General features: G+C 34.4%; 1 long non-coding RNA gene and 1 other non-coding gene across 2 annotated transcripts; one reads left to right on the top strand and one right to left on the bottom strand.

Annotated features, from left to right (window-relative positions):
* Positions 1–3,385: 3,385 nt before the first annotated feature.
* LOC136040154 (uncharacterized) lies at positions 3,386–18,953 on the bottom strand. The gene is made up of 3 exons (XR_010620633.1): positions 18,788–18,953; positions 10,349–10,433; positions 3,386–3,575 (listed from the first exon to the last, which is right to left on the bottom strand). It is a non-coding gene; the product is annotated as an uncharacterized LOC136040154 (long non-coding RNA).
* Positions 14,186–14,376, top strand: LOC136040423 (U2 spliceosomal RNA). The gene has a single exon (XR_010620714.1). It is a non-coding gene; the product is annotated as a U2 spliceosomal RNA (small nuclear RNA).
* Positions 18,954–19,222: the final 269 nt, after the last annotated feature.

The raw sequence follows: 19,222 nt of genomic DNA, 5'->3' as shown, positions 1-19,222 counted from the left end.
ACTTGAAGCAGTACTTGAAGTAATACTTAAGTACAATTTTGGCAAATACTTGATATTTGATACTTAAGTAAAAATTTGGAGTATTTGTTGCAGCACTGTTTCAAACCCACCACACTGTGGCGTAATCGTGCCTAAAGAGCCGCATACTTCAAAATAAACTATTAATAAAAGCATTTATCAGAGTTGATTCAATTGATAAGATCATTGATTGATCAATCAATCGATTGGTAAGATTATATACAGTAGGAGGAATGTATAATCGTGTATCATTAGTATTTATGAGAGCTTGTCGGTTTTTTTTTTATTGGGGGAAGGACCAAAATTCTATAAGAGCGCATTTTATGCCGTGATCTCAAACTCTCCATGAGCTTTGATATACATATAGAAGACGGCCTGGGGAGGCATAAGTTACTCTCTCATCTTTATTTATTCCGATTAAGCCTGAACATGGGTGATGCAGGGTAATAGCTTCTTCTTCTTACAGACAATCTTCTTCTAAAAAACATAAATGATTACACTTACATACTTACCGGCTTGAGCGGATATCGTTAAGAAGTTTTTGAACCTGACCACGAAAGCCTCTCACCGCATTACCCAAGGGGTTGCTAACTTGAAAATTCCTTTACCATAACAGTCTGCAGTTACTTTGTTAGCAATATATGCATCATAAAAGGCATCTTTGTTTGGTTCACTTCTATTATGTGAACGAAGATTGAATCTCCAAATATCTTTGATTCACAGTGTTTATTAAGCGGAAGATCAGCCTATTTAATGTCCAGCTACGAAGCTTCTTCCCTATATGACTATGCACGACCAGTGTATTACCACAATCACTCTGTCTCAGCCAAAGCCGTTGACTTTGTAATAAAGATAATTGGAAAACGAGATAATTCAAAAAAGGAAATGCAGGTAAAAAGATACCAGCCTTTCACTGATTTTATTAGAAATGTGAATAGGATGCGAGCGGTCTCTCTGAAATCTAAATTCTTAACAATATACTCCTCACACATAACCAGCTATAGAGAATTACTGTCATTATGTCCAAAACCTTAGGTACGCCACTTAAATTAGAACTCCAATGCCACACAGCTGAGAAATTAAAAGCATCACCGATAACATACACTGCCACTCCATTGCCGCACGATCTCCATTGCCCCACTACCACACAGAGCTTGAGAAAGGTGTGATGCCTGAATCACTTTTTAGGCCTTTGCATGTCGTCAAAAATCTAGTTTTGGAGGGGTAATAAAAAACGTAAATAAAAACAAAACGAAAAATAAATAAAAGGACATAGAAGATTTATTGCTAACTTGAATTATTGAACTAACCACATGCCTAAATAAACATTCCTCAGGACATGACACTGCAATACGACTTTATATTGAGTTTAATTTTACTTAATAGAAAAAGGTTTTATTTGTTAAATATAACACTCAATAAATTAAAATTGAAACTTTCATATGTAAGTTTATTTATTTATTTTGAACCTCAAGTCACATAATTGCAAATAATGAGATTTGGAAAAGATCAAGGACACAAGCACTTACTGAAATGAAACTGCAATACGGCTTAAAATTAAATCCAGATCTAATAATGAAATTAGTTTTTTTTTCATTTTTTTTTTAGTCCATACAAAATTGGCATAACTGCAATAGGTGCACGGAAATAAAAAAACTGGATCTTTGGTGCTAAAATCAACCCAAATCACTCACATAATTATATCATGGGCAGGCACGGAAAAAGTTCTAAAGCTACCAGTAGCAGAAATCGACAAAATTCCAAAAGCTGCGAAACCTGCCAACAAATTTCACTCGAAACTTATGACTGTTCTAAAATCGTTTGAGTTGGTTTCACTATGGCATCAGATAATAAAATTCCTTTATTTTTCAAATTTCATTTAAATAGTTTGAACTCAAACGATTTTTGATTTTATTAACCAAGGCTATGACTAAGATTTTACATAAAAACATGACTCGGTAGCAAAATCTCCGCCTTTGATTCCTTGAAGTAACAAGGACAGAGAAAAGGAGACCCGATTGTTTGAACTGCTTAAATTATTTTATTAATTTAATTAAATTACAATAAAATATATAAATTGAGCTATATTGTCTTTAAATTATATTATTTGTTCAATTGTATATCTTAAAAGATAAGGAAAAATCAGGACTTTCATTTTTGATGGAAAAAGTCCATATGCAATTCCTGGGAGTAGCGGGCGTCAGATTGAAAAGAAAATTCAGCAAAAATTAAGAAAAGTGAGCTAGAAACACTTTGCACCAGTATGCTCTCTTATGGTTGTATTTCGAAATCAATATATTTTCATGTTTCAATTTTTACAGACAAAAAGTGTTGCTAATTTTAACTAACTGATTCCTTTTTTTTTGCATATTTTTTTTCAAGGTTCAATGTGGCAACACTAACAAAAACCCGGAGCTGTACTTAGAGCTTCATGCTTCTGAAACAAGTGTAAAAAATTATTAAAAATCACGGTTTTCACGGAGGAATTAAAAGATCTAATATGGGTTCAGGGATCAAAAAATTCACTATTGATGTCATCGGTACATTCAAATTCCCTTATTGATCAATTTAGAAGATAAAAAGAGATAAGGAAAGCTGAACAGCATGATTTTTGCAAAGAAATCATTTTCTAGATTTCTTTTTGTCACTTTCATTACCTAACATCCTTACCTCTTACTGCTTTTCCGTGTTTCTAACATAAATTTTTCCAAACATTGAAGCTATTGAAAATAGATAAAAAGTATGTTTTTATTCTTTCAACTTGCCACAAGAACAATGAGGGATGTCTGTACAAAACAAATTTAAAACTAGAAGAAAAAACCAAATCACTCCCCCCAGAAAACAAAATATGCTGCGATACAGTCACTGGAGAAGGTTAGACCTAGAGTCCATTTTTCGTGTTACTGAAGATGCATCGCTGTTTGATGCATCGATATTTTTTTTTACAAAAAAGTATGAAAAATGACAAAAGATATAGGTGCAATTGTTATTGAAAATGGATCAGATAATGGCATCGCGGATCTCATCGAAAAATATTTACAGGAAAGCAAAGTGGTAATCTTCAGCAAAAGTTATTGTCCTTACTGCAACAGGGTCAAAGACTTGTTTAAGAGCATAAATCAGGGATTCACTGCTGTTGAACTTGACAAAAGAGCTGATGGTGACAATATTAAGAAAGAATTACTTTCACGTACTGGACTTGCAATCATTCCTAGTGTGTTTGTCGCTGGATACCGAATGAACCGGCCCCCAACACGGTCCTATCAGGAAAACAACTATTTCTAATTTAATCTAGTCCGGTCCCGGATACGCCTGCCAAATTTCATTGTCCTAGCTTACCTAGCTCTAGTTTAGAGGAGAAGACTCCCACAATGCAACAGATTTAATTTTATTCAAAATTGAAAACAAAAATTGAACTTATGCTGGGTGTGATACTGGTACTGGCATCTGTAGGGGCATTGCGGTTGAATTTGAATCCAAAGTAGTCTATACTGTTGTCCTGTGATTGTGTTTAAGCACCATCTATAACTCAAATCATAGAATAACAGTTAATAGACCTGAAAGAGAACAGAAAAAAAAAATGAAAATCTTGAAGCGAAAAGTTCAAAAAAAAAATATAACTAACTTCTAATAAAGACTAGACAAATTAACCGCGAGATATTTCGTTTTGAATGTGATAGAATATTAAATAAAATAAAGGTGCCCTTTCATTTGTTGTGCACGCGCTCGGGCCTTAGTGAAAAAGAAACAGCCATCGGACTTACCACCTATCTAGCTGAAATTAACCATGCATTAAAGTGTGCTGAAGCTTCAGCTGTCCCGTGCAAGCGTGTTAGGAAAGGCCCTTCCCTTATTTCCACGTGCGAGTCTTCTAAAATTTGGCAGAATATTTGGAAGGATTGCGGCAGGCCTAAGTCTGGGACTATAAATGGTTTGCGGCTACGTTATAAACGTTTTTTTGCCAAAGTGTTAACAAAACATAAGGTTGATCTTATTGAGAAAAACGCTCATAAAATTACAGAGAACCCTTCGAAGCTCTGGAAAAAATTTGAACGCCCTTGTGCACATATTAGTGCAAATAATATTCCCGAGTCTGAGTGGAAAAATTATTATAAGCACGATTTTTATTCTCCCGATCCTGCTCTTGAGTCAAAATTTGAAAAAGAATTAAGTGCTTGTCTGAAAAAACACGAGCCTTCGACATTTATAATTAAGCCAAGTGATGTATCGTTTTATTGTAAAAAAATAAAGAAAAGAAATTCCGCGGGAGTTTATGGAATTACTGCCAGACATTTTGATTATGCAAGTGCTCTTCTTTTTAATCATTTATCTCTACTTTTTCAAATGTCTATTGAAAACGGAGCTGTTCCTTATCAATTTACAGTTGGTCAAATAACACCTATCCCAAAAAAAGGCAAAAAGGATTTTACTGCGTGTAATTCGTTCCGACCTGTAACAGTTTCTTGTACTATTTTTAAATTGTTCGAGTCAGTTATTTTGGATGAAATTGTTTCTAAATGTTATATCCCACCCCACCAGTTTGGTTACCAAAAAGGTATTAACCGGGAGCATGTCCTTTTTGCTTTAATGAATGTTCTTGCTGATGCAGAAAGAAGTAGATCCCATATTATCCTTTGCGCTTTAGATGTTGCTCGTGCTTTCGACTCTTCCATTTTTTCCCAAGTTTTATTTGAAGCGTATAAAAGAGGGGTAAATTTTTGTATAGTAAAGTGCCTTCTGTACATGTACCATCACCTTAAGGCGAAGTTAAAGGGGGGAACTTCCCTTTTTGATATTTTGAAAGGAGTCCGTCAAGGTGGCCTTACCTCATCTTCTTTATTTAATAACTCTGTTTTAAATGCCCAAAATTCTGGTAATTTTAGTTGTATTCACCGTGGATTTAACTTGTCTTTAATAACTTTTGCAGATGACGTTTTGAATCTAAGCCGTACTTTTAGTGGATGTGAAAACGCGTTTAATCAGTTTTACAATGAATATAACAATATCGGGCTTTCTTTCAATGTTGAAAAAACTGCTGTTGTAGCTTTCAATTTTAAAGAGACAAATGACCCTATTTTTTTATCTTTAGCTAATGTTCAAGTCCCCCTTTTTCAAAAATTTAGTTTACCTTGGAATGCCTATTGGAAAAAATATGAAAGAAACTGTGAAATTATCCCTTGAAAATTTGAAGAAAAAACCGAGAATTGCTTATGCTTCAATTGTATCTAATATTAAACACATTGATAAATTAAATCTTGCAAAAATTTATAATAGCCTAGTTGTACCTCATCTCCTTTCTCTTTGTCCGGTTTGGCAGTTTTTTAGTGAACCTCAGAAACTATCTGTTCGTAGAGTATATTTTCGTTATGCTAAATTCCTTCTCAGTTACCCTCCTTGGACTAGAAATAGTTACTTAATGAACAAATTCCGCCTAGTTTCTCCTACATCTATTATTGATAAAAGGCTTCGTGATTTTCGTTCTTCTATGTCGATAGTGTCTCACACATGGTCAGTATTACTTATTTAATTGTTTGTGTTGATTTGTATTTATTTGTAACTTTTTTTTCCTCTTATTACTCCATCTTAAGGGCGTTTCGCCCTCAATTTTGTAGATGGGTTATAAATAAATTGATTGAAATAAAAAGAATAAACGTTGAAGAATAAAAGAGTAACGAATACCTAGATTAACGTAACTACCAAGCAGATGAAGCAGAAGAATTCAAAGGTAACAAATCTTGGGCCAAAACTGACCTTAGTGAACCTACTTCTACCCTTATGGTTTTGAACTGCTTTGCTTAATCACTTGCGTTTCAAGCTTGTTTTACTTGAAAAAACAAAAACAAAAACAAATATGAGCACTTTATATATTTGGCATGCTTGTTCTCATAGTGTTGCACTTACATTTAAATGAAACTACTATAATGTTTTCATCTATTTTTTTTACTTTTAATTAATATAAAAACATCTTTTCAAAAAAAGTAGAGCTAAATTAAGCCAAAAATAAAGTTAATATCCCCCAAGCGTAAAACTACCACAGATCACTATTCATAAATAAATGAAACTCAAAACAAACAGAAATTACGATCAAACAGTTTGTGGTAAGGAACTGTAATAAGCAGCGACCTGCCTCAATGGCCACCGAAACTTTAAAAAATGGAATTTTAATACTAATAGTTACGTCAAAAGAATTATATTTTTATGCTGATTTTAAATATAAGTTTGATCAAGTTCATTCTTACCCATCAAAAGTTACGAGCCTGAGAAAATTACTGAAAAGTGAAAAAATTACTGAAAAGTGAGCCTTATTTTAGAAAATAGCAGGGAACAAAAGTCATTAAATGTCAACAAAAATCACACCATAAAATTCAGCGTATCAGAGAACCCCACTGCACGAGGTTCAAGCTCCTATCTACAAAAATGAGGAATTGTGTATTTTTTTGCAAGAAGACAGATCACGGATGCGTGTTTATTTTTTTTTCCAGGGGTGATTGTATCGAACCAGTGGCCCTACAATGTCGCAAGAGGACTAATTCTAAATGAAATTAAAATTTATAGTGCCCTTTTTAAGTGACAAAAATATTAAGTCTAAGTTACAAACTTTGACCATTGTTTACATATAGTAAGGAATATTGGGAAATGTACAGTCGTTTTTAGGGGAAATTCTTCGTGTTGAGGGGGAGGGAGTTACGTGGGAGGATCTTTCTATGGAGGAGTTTGTCATGAGAGAAGAAAATTTCCATGAAGGGGCTGCAGAATTTTCTGGTATTATTTAAAAAGGTGAAAAAAATTCAGCTGAAAGTAAGGAGCAGCATTAAAACCTAAGAAGAACGGATATTGTTATGTAAATAAGGGAGTTCGTCTCATCCATGATACCTTGCTCTTTATGTTGAAGTATTTTTAGTAATTTTAACTATTTACTTTATAACAAAATTTACTAACAAAAACCTTCGTTACTAACAAAAACGTTCGTTAAAAAAAGTTCTAGTTGTCTTTTTAAGTAATCAAAAATTGGAGGGTCTCCTCCTCCTCCACCACTTTTTTTTATCAAAACCGTGAAAAAACCATTTAGCCGAAAAAAAAATTAATAAGCACATTTAGTTTTGAATTATTGATGTGCGGTGAGCCAAAATCAAGACTTGCTTTAATTAAAAAGCTTTCCGGAATAAAAAAAAAAAACTAGCTTTCCTTATTTTATATAGGGAAATTATTCCGTATATGAAAGACGTTATCCCCTCCTCAACGCCTCGCTCTTTACGCTAAAGTTTTTATTGAATTAAAAAGTAGAGTTGTAAGAAAGAGTCAAACCTTAGCGTAAAGAGCCAGGTGTTGAGAAGGGGACAACCCTTTTCATATACGGAATAATTTCTGATCGTTTTAATGTCGCTCCTTATTTGCAGTTACAAAAACCTCTTTTTTTTGTATTGAATAAATAGCTGAGTCAAACTCAAAATGAGCAAAAATTAACATGAATAGGGCTGATAATCCCCGAGCCTTCTCAAGACCAGAACAGAATTTGCGCTTAACTGAAATCAAAATACGCCTCAAATTAATATGTATCCTTAATAATGTAAACCAGTCTTGAGATGTGATTTTGAAAATCTTCATGTTCATATATAATTTTGATTTATTTGAACATCCGGCAAAATATTAATGGAATATTAAGAACTTATGCAACAAAACTACTCTTCATAGAAAATGTTGGCTAAACGATCATATCTTGTTCAAATTTTTACTTACAGTCGAATATTTGAATTCTCAAGCAGATGACTAAAAAAAGCGGGAAACTTACAACCCATTTACAAGCATGGGTAAATTTACTTTTACAGCAATAAATAGTTTTTCGAATTATTTGGAATTATTCAGGAAGAATATGGGTGGGGATCGGCCTGGGAGAGGAGGAATTCCCACTGCGTTGAAATTTTCAAGGGGGGGGGGGGAGAGAATACGCTGAAAGAATGAACATAAACTCTTAAAACATCCTCTTTGACTTTTGGAGATCTCTGGAACCTTCTAGGTGTGACCGCAAAGCCAGGTTGGGCTTTATTATTGAAATAGGGTTACAGCTTGGTAATCCAAAGCTCTTTTGACCACCCATTTTATTCAGCATTTTTTTGTTTTTATTTGAAAATTGCAGATATATTATACTAACTTTAAAACTGCCTATTAAATAGCAAGAAATATTGCATAACCTCTGAATCTCATTGATATTCTAGGCCTGTGTTAATATTGTAGCAAATAAGTATGATATGGGTACTGTCCCCGAATTTCTGGCCAGGTAATTTTTTGAAGATAGTGAATTCCCCATAGTTACAAAAAAAAAGATTTATTCATTAGACAGCAGCACTGGTCAAAACTTAACCACAATGTCACTAGATGCTCAATATGAACTGAACTCGAAATAGTACGATGAAAATAAGGTAAAGTCACCTCTTTTCAAGGATCAGTGCTGATCAAACAGTTCGTGGTAACGAACTGTAGTAAGGAGCGACCTGGCTCAATAGTAACCAAAACTCTAAAAAATTGAATTTTGGTACCAATAGCTGCATCAAAAGAATCGCATTTTAATGCTGATTTTAAATATATAAGTTTCATCAAGTTTAGTTTTGCCCATCAAAAGTTACGAGCCTGAGAAAATTTGTGTTATTTTAGAAAATAGGGGAAACACCCCCTAAAAGTCATAGAATCTTAACAAAAATCACACCATCAGATTCAGCGTATCAGAGAACCCTACTGTAGAAGTTTCAAGCTCCGATCTACAAAAATGTTGAATTTTATATTTTTTGCCAGAAGGCAGATTACGGATGCGTGTTGCGAGAGGGCTCATTCTAACGGAAATGAAAAGTTCTAGTGCCCTTTTTAAGTGACCAAAAAAATTGGAGGGCACCTAGGCTCCCACGCTAATTATTTTGCCAAAGTCAACGGATCAGAATTCTGAGATAGCAATTTTATTCAGTGTAGTCGAAAAACCTTATAACTATGTCTTTGGGGACGACTTACTCCCCCAGAGTCCCGTGGGAAGGGTTACAAGTTCAAAACTTTGACCAGTGCTCACATATAGTAATGGTTATTGAGAAGTGTACAGGCGTTTTCAGGAGGATTTTTGGTTGGAGGCAGGGGTTGAGAAGAGGGGAATGTGCTGAGGGAACGTTCCATCGAGGAATTTGTCATGGGGGAAGAAAATTTCCATGAAGGGAGCACAGGATTTACTAGCATTACTTAAAAAAAACAATGAAAAAATAAATATGAAAGTTTTTTTCAGCTGGGAGTAAGCAGCAGCATTAAAACTTAAAACGAACAGAAATTATTACCCATACGAGGGGCTCACCTCCTCCTAATACCTCGCTCTTTACGCTAAAGTATTTTTAGTAATTTCAATTATTTATTCTGCGGCTTTTGTGATTCAGGGGTCATTCTTAATGAATTGGGACAAAATTTTAGCTTTAGTGTAAAGAGCGAGGTACTGACGAGGGGGCGAACCCCCTCATATATGTAATAAAAACATGAGAATACAAAAATTCTTTACGTAAGCTAATTTATAAGTTACGTATATCTTTTACTTATAAAAAGATTCGTAAAAAAATAAAAGTTCTAGTTGCCTTTTTAATTAACCGAAAATCTGAGGGCAACTAGGCTTCCTCCCCCGCTCTTTTTTTCTCAAAATCATTCGATCAAAATTATGAGAAAGCCATTTAGCCAAAAAAAATAAATATACAAATTTCGTTTTAATTATTCCTCTGCGGAGAGCCAAAACCAAAACATGCATTGATTCAAAAACGTTCAGAAATTAAATAAAAAAAACAAGTTTTTTAAATGAAAGTAAGGAGCGACATTAAAACTTAAAACGAACAGAAATTACTCCGTATATGAAAGGGGCTTTTCCTTCTCAACGCCCCGCTCTTTACGCTAAAGCGCCACCCCAACAGCAAGTTACATATAATGTTTTCAAACATATCTTAGTTGTCAAAACGTTTGTGGATTTAAGAAGTATGGTATCTCTAGGATGTGTGAAAGGAAAAAGTAGACATGGTTAAAAGATGAGTAACATAAGAGTAACAGATGAGTAACAGATGAGCGACAAAAAATGGCAGTATAGTGGTAGGAAAGAACAGAAAGGCATCGTCAAGAAATCGACCGATGAGGAAAATCCAATTATTCTTATTTTCTCGACCAGAGAAAATTATTTTCTCTCGAGGAGAGAAAAACGGAAGGACAAAAGCGCAGAGTAGCAGCTTCTTGTACCATTGAAATCTTTTAATAGGACTGCTCTGTATCGCGTAAGGGTCACTTCAAAATATTACTGGAATAGAAAAAGCAAAAAAAAAGAGCAAACCTTTGGATCTTGAGTTGGAGCATAACGAGATACAGGTATACCCTCCCTATTGGCGACAAATTTCGTGAAATTCCATTGGATAAAACTGGAAGAAAAAAGCAAAAATTTATCGATGGTCGGCTTATGAAAAAGTAAATCAAGAAGAGAGAAGGAGATAGTGATAGAGAGAAAGAGAAAGAGAGTGAGAAAGGGACAGATAGAAAAAAGACTAGAGAGAGAAAGAAACCACTTCTTATTAAAGATCTACTCTAAAGGCGGAGAGTTTCACAAGAGTTAAGAAATATCTTCGATAATATATTATCTTATTCCCGTTATTTCTTCTCACTTTCACTAAGAAGAAAAAAACTAAGAAGAAAGCTAATGCAATTTTACTAGAAGAGCTATAGAGCGTTCGAAACAGTTGTGTCGATTTACAAAATGTAGGGGGGGGGGGCGGAAACGACCAGTTAGCCATTATAAGACAGAAATAAGAAGGTATTTTTTAAAGTCTAGGACGGGGGTGCAATAATATTTTCGACATATGACTTGCTGATGGCAGGTGTGGCGGAAAACGCCTGGTCCTACTGCAAGGTAAAGGAGATAATGTGCCACGAGTCGGAAATTCATAAGGGAAAGGATTTTTCTGAGATTTTGACCCATAAATTTGTCCAAGGAGTAAAACTACCCTTAATTCTATAATGACTATTTCCCCATTTTAACTAGAGATTACAAAAAAAAGCGACTGCATTCTGCGGCTTTTGCATATCTACAATAAATTATCTCACGAGATGGCTCTATGCTTGTAGTTTCAACGCCGATCAAAGTTCATTAAAAAAGACGTAATCAAAGATCAAAACTGCCTGAATACAAATTTAACAGCATACGGGTGCATAATTGTCTTATTAAAAAATAGGGGTACACGCGAACCAACCCTTAGGGGGAGGGGAACAGGACAATTCTCTTAAGGAGGTTTAAGGAGGTGAAAACTCAAAAAAGTATGATTTTAGGCCAATATTTTTCGCGAGGGAGGGAAGGGCAATTTTATCGAGGAGGGTTGGGGAGGTGAAAACAAAAAAAAGTATGATCTTAGGCCAATATTTTTCGCAAGGGAGGGGAGCAGGGCAATTTTCTTGAGGAGGGCTGAGGAGGTGAAAACTCAAAAAAAATATAATTTTAGTCAAATATTTTTAACGGAAAGGTAGCTCTGTACCGATTTTAAACGTAGAGATTTTACTATCTCTATTACCCAATAATATGAAAAAAACTTCGTTTCAAACAGTTCGTGGTAACGGACTGTAGTAAGGAGCGACCCGGCTCAATAGTAAACGAAACTCTAAAAAACGGAATTTCGATACTAAAAGATATATCAAAAGAATCGGATTTTTATGCTGATTTTAAATATATAAATTTCATCAAATTTAGTCTTTGTCATCAAAAGTTACGAGCCTGAGAAAATTTGCCTTATTTTGGAAAATAGGGGGTAACACCCCCTAAAAGTCATAGGATCTTAACGAAAATTACACCATCGCATTCAGCGTATCAGAGAACCCCATAGAAAAAATTCCAAGGTCCAATCTACAAAAATGTGGAATTTCGTATTTTTTGCCAGAAGACAAATCACGGGTGCGTGTTTATTTGTTTTTTTTTCCCCAGGGGTCATCGTATCGACCAAGTGGTCCTAGAGTGTTGCAAGAAGGCTCATTCTAACGGAAATGAAACGTTCTAGTGCCCTTTTTAAGTGACCGAAAAAATTGGAGGGCACCTAGGCCCCCTCCCACGCTCATTTTTTCCCAAAGTCAGCGGATCAAAATTTTGAGATAGCCATTTTGTTCCGGATAGTCGAAAACCATAATAACTATGTCTTTGGGTATGACTTACCCCCCACAGTCCCTGGGGGAGGGGCTGCAAGTTACAAACTTTGACCAATGTTTACATACAGTAATGGTTACTGGGAAGTGTACCGACGTTATCAGGTTTTTTTTTTTGGTTTGGGTGTGGGGTTCAGGGGAGGGGGCTATATGGGAGGATCTTTCCTTGGAGGAGTATTTCATGGGGGAAGAGAAATTCAATGAAAAGGGCGCAGGACTTTCTAGCATTACTATAAAAAAAAAACAATGAAAATATAAACATGAAAAAGTTTTTTCAATTGAAAGTAAGGAGAAGCATTAAAACTTAAAACGAACAGAGATTATTACGCATATGAAGAGTTCTAAAAATACTTTAGCATAAAGAGCGAGGTAATTAGGAGGAGATAAATACTTCGCTCTTTATGCTAATTTTTTTTTTAAATAATTTCAACTATTTATTCTACGGCCTTTCTGATTCAGGGGTCATTCTTAAAGAATTGGGATAAAACGTAACGTAAGTTATGTACGTTTGTTACGTAAGTTAATTCTTAAGTTACGTTTTTTTTACTAATAAAAACGTTCGTTAAAAATTAAAAGATCTAGTTGCCTTTTTGAGTAACCGAAAAATTGGAGGGCAACTAGACCTCCTTCCCCACCCCTTATTTCTCAAAATTGTCTGATCAAAACTAAGAGAAAGCCATTTAGCCAAAAAAAGAATTAATATGCAAATTTCATTTTAGTAATTTATGTACGGAGAGCCAAAATCAGACATGCATTAATTCAAAAACTTTCAGAAATTAAATAAAAAAAACAAGTTTTTTTGAATGAAAGTAAGGAGCGACATTAAAACTTAAAACGAACAGAAATTACTCCGTATATGAAAGGGGCTTTTCCTCCTCGACACCCCGCTTCTTGCGCTAAAGTTTGATTCTTTCTCGCAACTATACTTTTTAAAACAATAAAAAACTTTAGCGTAAGGAGCGGGTTGTCGAGGAGGAAAAGCCCCTTTCATATACGGAGTAATTTCTGTTCGTTTTAAGTTTTAATGTCGCTCCTTACTTTCATTCAAAAAAACTTGTTTTTTTTTATTTATATCTTAATAAAACTTGTATTGTTACCATGTAGCATATATGGAAATCCAGTGGCTTTATCAGGAAGGAAATTTTCTCTACAAGATTTCTTTCGTGCATTCCTCCTCTTAGAATCAAAAAAAATCTCTTCGTGGTATTATCATTGAAAAAGGGCTTGTTTTTTTTGCTTTGTATTTTTGTTAAAGAAATTGAAAAGACAACGAGATTCCAGTGCCTGGAATCTGGAGAATACTCTTTCGCCCCCTCTCCCATTCCCCTTGGGCTGTGTTTACAAATCTATTTTGAGGAAGGAATACAAAAAAATAATAAAAAAAAAAACCCATCAGAAACTTGTTTAAATGCATTGCCCTACGTTTTAACGAGTCGGACAAACAGATCGGAGATTAGCACATTGGGTCAGGCATTGTCCCCTAGTTTCCATGAATTGGCGCATTTGATCAATACCAGTGGTGTCGACTGGTGTATTGACAATTTTTATTGCAAATGAGGGTGTTTTTTGGGGTATTTTTGTAAAAGAAAGTAAAAAAAAAGAGAATTGTTCTCTCTGGATTTCGAAAAAAACTTTTCTGTCCCCCACCCCCTTAATTGCCGTGAATTAACGTTATTCATCAATTTTGGTTCCGATCATTGTTAGCTAAAGGGTCAAGAGAATATACCTCTGGTTTAAGGTGTTATCTTTTCTGATTTTGGCTTTTTGAGTGACAATTTTGTCCAAGTCTTGATTGGAAAATTTTCCGTTTACTATTAAAATTTTGAGATAAACTTTGATATTATGGGAAATGTTTCGTACTGTTTACAAAAATCTAAAGACAAAGTGATAAGTTAATTGAATGTTATTTGGGAATTGCAACCGAAATAAATTTTATGAAAAACTTTGTTACTTGTATTCTTATAATTCCTTTGACATTCCTTGTTGAATTATCGCTTCTCGGCATTTTTGCTAAGATCAAAGTGTAGTATCTGTTCTTATCAGCTTAATATCTAATACGGCCCCTACATGAGCCCAGAATATTAAACTGATTTTTGGAAACCGGAGGGGTGTCAGGGCTTGCTCCGCTCCCTTCACACGTTGGCCCGGTATTGCAGTACTTCCGGGATCGACGCACCCCTTTCGAGACGAGATCAAAGTCCATGAACCCTAATCAATAATGTGTATAATATGTTATTCAAAGTGAAGAGAGACCCTGCTGTTTGTTACTTAGTCCTTGAATATATTGGAAATCATTTTTTTTTCCATATGAAAAAAAGAAGAAACACTGTATAAAATTAAAAAAAAATGAATAGTGAAAAAGCCAATGGGTGGACGCCATAATTAATTTAAAAAGTCCTATTTGGATCAAAGTCCCCATGCATCTTTATCGAAAATAGTTCGTAATTATAAACTGCTGGCAAAACAAGACTTCTAACGAAAATTATTCAATATCGTAAAAAAATATTTTATAAAATTCGAAAAATATCTGCTATTTTTATAGCATGTAGCAAGAGTTGTATGGTAAAATAAAGACTATTACACCAGACACAAAATTCATACAAAGGCTTAATGTATTTAACGTTATTGAACCAAACTATTTAACTGAACCAAATGATTCATCTGGATCTATTGAAGAATGGTCTCAAGAGATGCTACAATTATTCAAGGTCAAATCTCATCATGAAAAAATATCTGTAAAGGCTGTCCTCCACAAATTCTTTCATCAGAACAAATTTATGATGTCACTTGCTTTGAATTGCACTAAATATATTACCTACAGGACTGTTCGTGATTAACATTTCCTCGTAAGTTTAAATAACAAATATATCCCTGTGAATCGAAATTTCTACTCTTAGCACACAATCAGGCTTAAAATAGACCTATAGTTACATTGTGCTGTATCTCAATCAGAAAACACCCAAGCATTTGACTGTAGTCACCAACATTTTTGACAATAAAATTACCATATTTTTACCAGTGAACAGTAAAAGGTCATTAGTTGACATCAAGTTGCTGAAGAAACTACAAGAAAACTGATATTTATTTTACGTCCAAGGTAATTCAAAACCAAGGCTTAGGAAAGCTACACTCAAACATGAGGTTGAAAAAGAATTCAATAATCTCTTATCAGAGCTTTGTTTAAATTTAACTGAGAGTGATGTTCTGCTGCTAGAAGTATTTTAGGAACAGACAAAGCTAAATTGTTCACTAGTGCGTGTCATAGCAGGCAAAAACAAGGGGAAAAAATTTAAAAGGAAAAGTGTTCTTCATGTAGGCTGTCCTGAACACTTGAGTGTTCTTCAAAAAATCGGGCCATATATTTGAACATTAGGGGGGGGGGATAAGTATAGCGGGTTTGCATGCCTAAGGTGTTAGTTACAATTATTCTGCATATTATACAGTAAGAATAGTTTTCTACCTACAAACTGTCCAAATATTTTACCCCTACAGACTTCACTTTCAGCAATAGTTTTCCACCTTCACTTTCAGCAATACAAGTCAAGAGTGTTTTACATTACTCACGATTTAAGGTTTAGACAATGGCCTGTAAGCACAGCTGAGATCTAATATAATCAATATTTGAGTCTAAATTAAGGAGAGGCGCATTTAAGAAAAAGAGGCTGGGGAAAATTTGTCTTCCAATAAATTCTAACGGCTGTAAAAGAGCTTCTTTGCAATTTTTCAGCCGTTAATTGCAGGACTTTTACAATTTCCTAAAAATGGCTAATCCCTACAAGCTGACACCAATAGAATTGGTCCTTTCGCCAAAACAGCACTTTGAGGGCAATCTAAGTAAATTTATCAACAATATGACAATTGCTGACAATGAAAAATTAACTTTACTACGAGTGGAAGGCATAAACCCTACCGTGAGAAGCCGCTAAAAAAAATTCCATTGATTGCAAAAAGGAAACGCCTCAACCAGAGTCCTGGTTGAACTTGGCTGAGGTAAGGATGCTGGGACTGTTTTAAAAAACTGTTCATTTGAGTTTTATTGATTTTATCCCCTTGTCAGTTGTTTTTTCTTATTTGTATTGCTGAAGACGGCCCTTGGACATAGGGCCGAAATATTCATTCTAATTTGTTTCCCGCTGTCTTAAAAAATTCCCTATTGTTCTTCTTCTTTTTGGCGTTAGAGATCAAATAACGATACTGAAAATACTCTCCTGATTATTGACATTCTAATGAATTTATTTGTCATGTTCTATCTATATACCCGAGCAAAGTTTTCTCAACAATTTCAAAAGCTTTCACATGTGCTATGACTCAACTGGGAACGCTTTAATCTTTAACATTTTCGAAAATATCATACAATCCCTTTCGTATTTCGCACGGCCGTACTGTATTGATCTTTTGAAGGATGATCAAAATTCTTCATGAATAATTTTATTAGGTTCTTAAAAAATTCCTCTAGCCTTCTCATACAAGCCTAGATACCCCAGGGTTTTTGGGGGTTAGGATGCTCTTCTATACACCAGAAGCTATACAAAAGTAATATATGCACTATCATTTCACTGAAAATCCAATACATGAAAACGATGGCAGAATTATATTCATATAATGGTTTTTCAGTTTGACAACAACACATCTGAGATTATCAATACAGTATAGACGTCCATAATCAAAACATATTAAATTCATTGGTTCCGCATTGCCATTAAATGCATAAATCGAATCCTCTAAGTTAACAATCTTAAACCAAACAGACTAAGCTGAATGAAGATATCGAGCACAAAAAAAAAACACGAAAAAGCCATAAATATGAGTTGCGCAACTCTCATTTAACTCCACCAAACAACTAGCGGTGTTGGCTCTTCAATGAATACGGAACATATTTTCAACAGAAATTATTCTTTCTCCGATGGTTTTTCAACATATTTGAGAGAATGAATTATTTTAGTCATTTTATAATTATTATTATTTCGCCATTAGTAAGCATATAGATACGGTAAATTCTGGCATTGGGGCATTTCGACAAGCAAGATCGCCTTTCCAACTTTTATCAAGGTTCACTCTATATATAAAAAAGCCTAGCTACATTATTTTAAGTTTAGCATTAATCCGTAAATATAAAATGGTGGGTCCAGAAACAGATCTGTCGAAACTGTTTTTGAGACATAACCACAAAACCAGTTTTCCTTTATGACATCCCCATGTTAAAAGGGGATGTTTAAACTTATAAGTATCCAACACATGTTCGTGTATAATAAGTGATTTTCATTAATTGTTTTGATAAACGCCGTTTTGTATTTTATCTGTCTTGTACTCCGTTCCTATGAACTATCCCTAACTCTAGGATCAACAAGTAGTTTGCAAGAATGCAAAGAAGCAATATTTTATTAATTTAATTTCTATTAAAATAAGGAAAAAAAATGGTCTTGAATGTTGAGTCAGGAAGGGGTTCCTTGGCAGGAGCAGAGGCCACATAATTGCACAGCTTCAATGAGCAGTAAATTCGTTAGGTGAAGGATGAGCAAAAAAGAATATTGATTAGAAAAATTTTTTAGGGTTCTATTTTTTTTTTGTAAAATATGAAAAGGTGAGAAAAAGAAAAATACACGCGAATTTTACTGAGATTCTATTTAACTTAAGGTTTAGAACCCTTGATTTTTTATTTATTTAAACTTTAAAATTATAAGAAACCAGTTCTGCTGCACTGTCTTTTTATGTAAAAATAAGCGTCTATACACAAAAAGACGAATGCAACAGAAAACAGGCTTATACAGAGTTCAAAATTAACTGCCCAGCAGCTACTTCATTACCTAGAAAAGAAGAGGAACGTCAATCATTTACAGACAATAAATACTATACAAAGGAGAGAAGGCAAATATCGTGACCCTAAGAAAGGGGCTCAACCCACTCATGATTTACAGCCCAAATGAGTGTATGTCATCAAAGAAAAACTGAAACAAAAAACCGAGGAAATAATCACAGTTCGTGGTAACGAACTGTAGTAAGGAGCGACCCGGCTCAATAGTAACCAAAACTCTAAAAAATGGAATTCCTATCTATAGTTATGAGAAAGCCATTTAGCAAAATTATGAGAAAGCCATTTAGCAAAAAAAAAAAATAATATACAAATTTCGTTTTGATTATTCCTCTGCGGAGAGCCAAAATCAAAACATGCATTGATTCAAAAACATTCAGAAATTAAATAAAAAAAACAAGTTTTTTAACTGAAAGTAAGGAGCGACATTAAAACTTAAAACGCACAGAAATTACTTCGTATATGAAAGAGGCTGCTTCCTCATCAACGCCCCGCTCTTTACGCTAAAGATTTTTACTGTTTTAAAAAGAAGAATTGAGAGAAAGAGTCAAACTTACCGATACCGATAGTCAAACTAACCGATTATTTTTGTAGCTCCAAACACAACAGAAATGCCAGATATCCCGCAAGTTTACATACTATACAAGAACAAAAAAAAATAGTAAAAAAAGACGATCCCAGTACTTCAAGCAAAAATTATTGACGAGGAAATACTTGAATGACATACGGATTTGATTAAAGTGAATAGCATTTAATTCTAATTTGAATGAAATTGAATCTTACCCTCCCAAAGTACCGGGGCATTGGGATTTCAAAAAATTCCAAAGTGGATGTGCATCGGATCCGTTGACGCTGACTTTGGAGAACATGTCAAACTTCACGCCATAGCACTGTGCGAACTTCTTTATTTCTGGTTCAGCGGCTGGTTCCTGAAATTCCAATTAAAATGAATCAGAGAAAACAAAATAACCCACATAAAACCAACCATTAGTGTTAATCTTTTTTCGAAAAAACAAAGCAGGTGAAGTATAGGAAAAATACTACAAAGGTTCTCAGAAAAAGGGCATTTTCAGGTTCAAGCAGAGCCCACTAGCTTATTACCATAGAAAACTTGCTTAGGTGACTTCAACATGATCTCGGGATGTACCAAGATCATATAAAATCTCATTTTTATATGATCACAATCATACAAAATCTATATGAAAAGTATATGGTCTT

The sequence above is a fragment of the Artemia franciscana genome, chromosome 20 (assembly GCF_032884065.1).
Source record: "Artemia franciscana chromosome 20, ASM3288406v1, whole genome shotgun sequence".
Taxonomy (NCBI): domain Eukaryota; kingdom Metazoa; phylum Arthropoda; class Branchiopoda; order Anostraca; family Artemiidae; genus Artemia; species Artemia franciscana.
The sequence above is the reverse complement of the archived record's forward strand: the minus strand, read 5'-3'. Positions and strand labels throughout refer to the sequence as shown.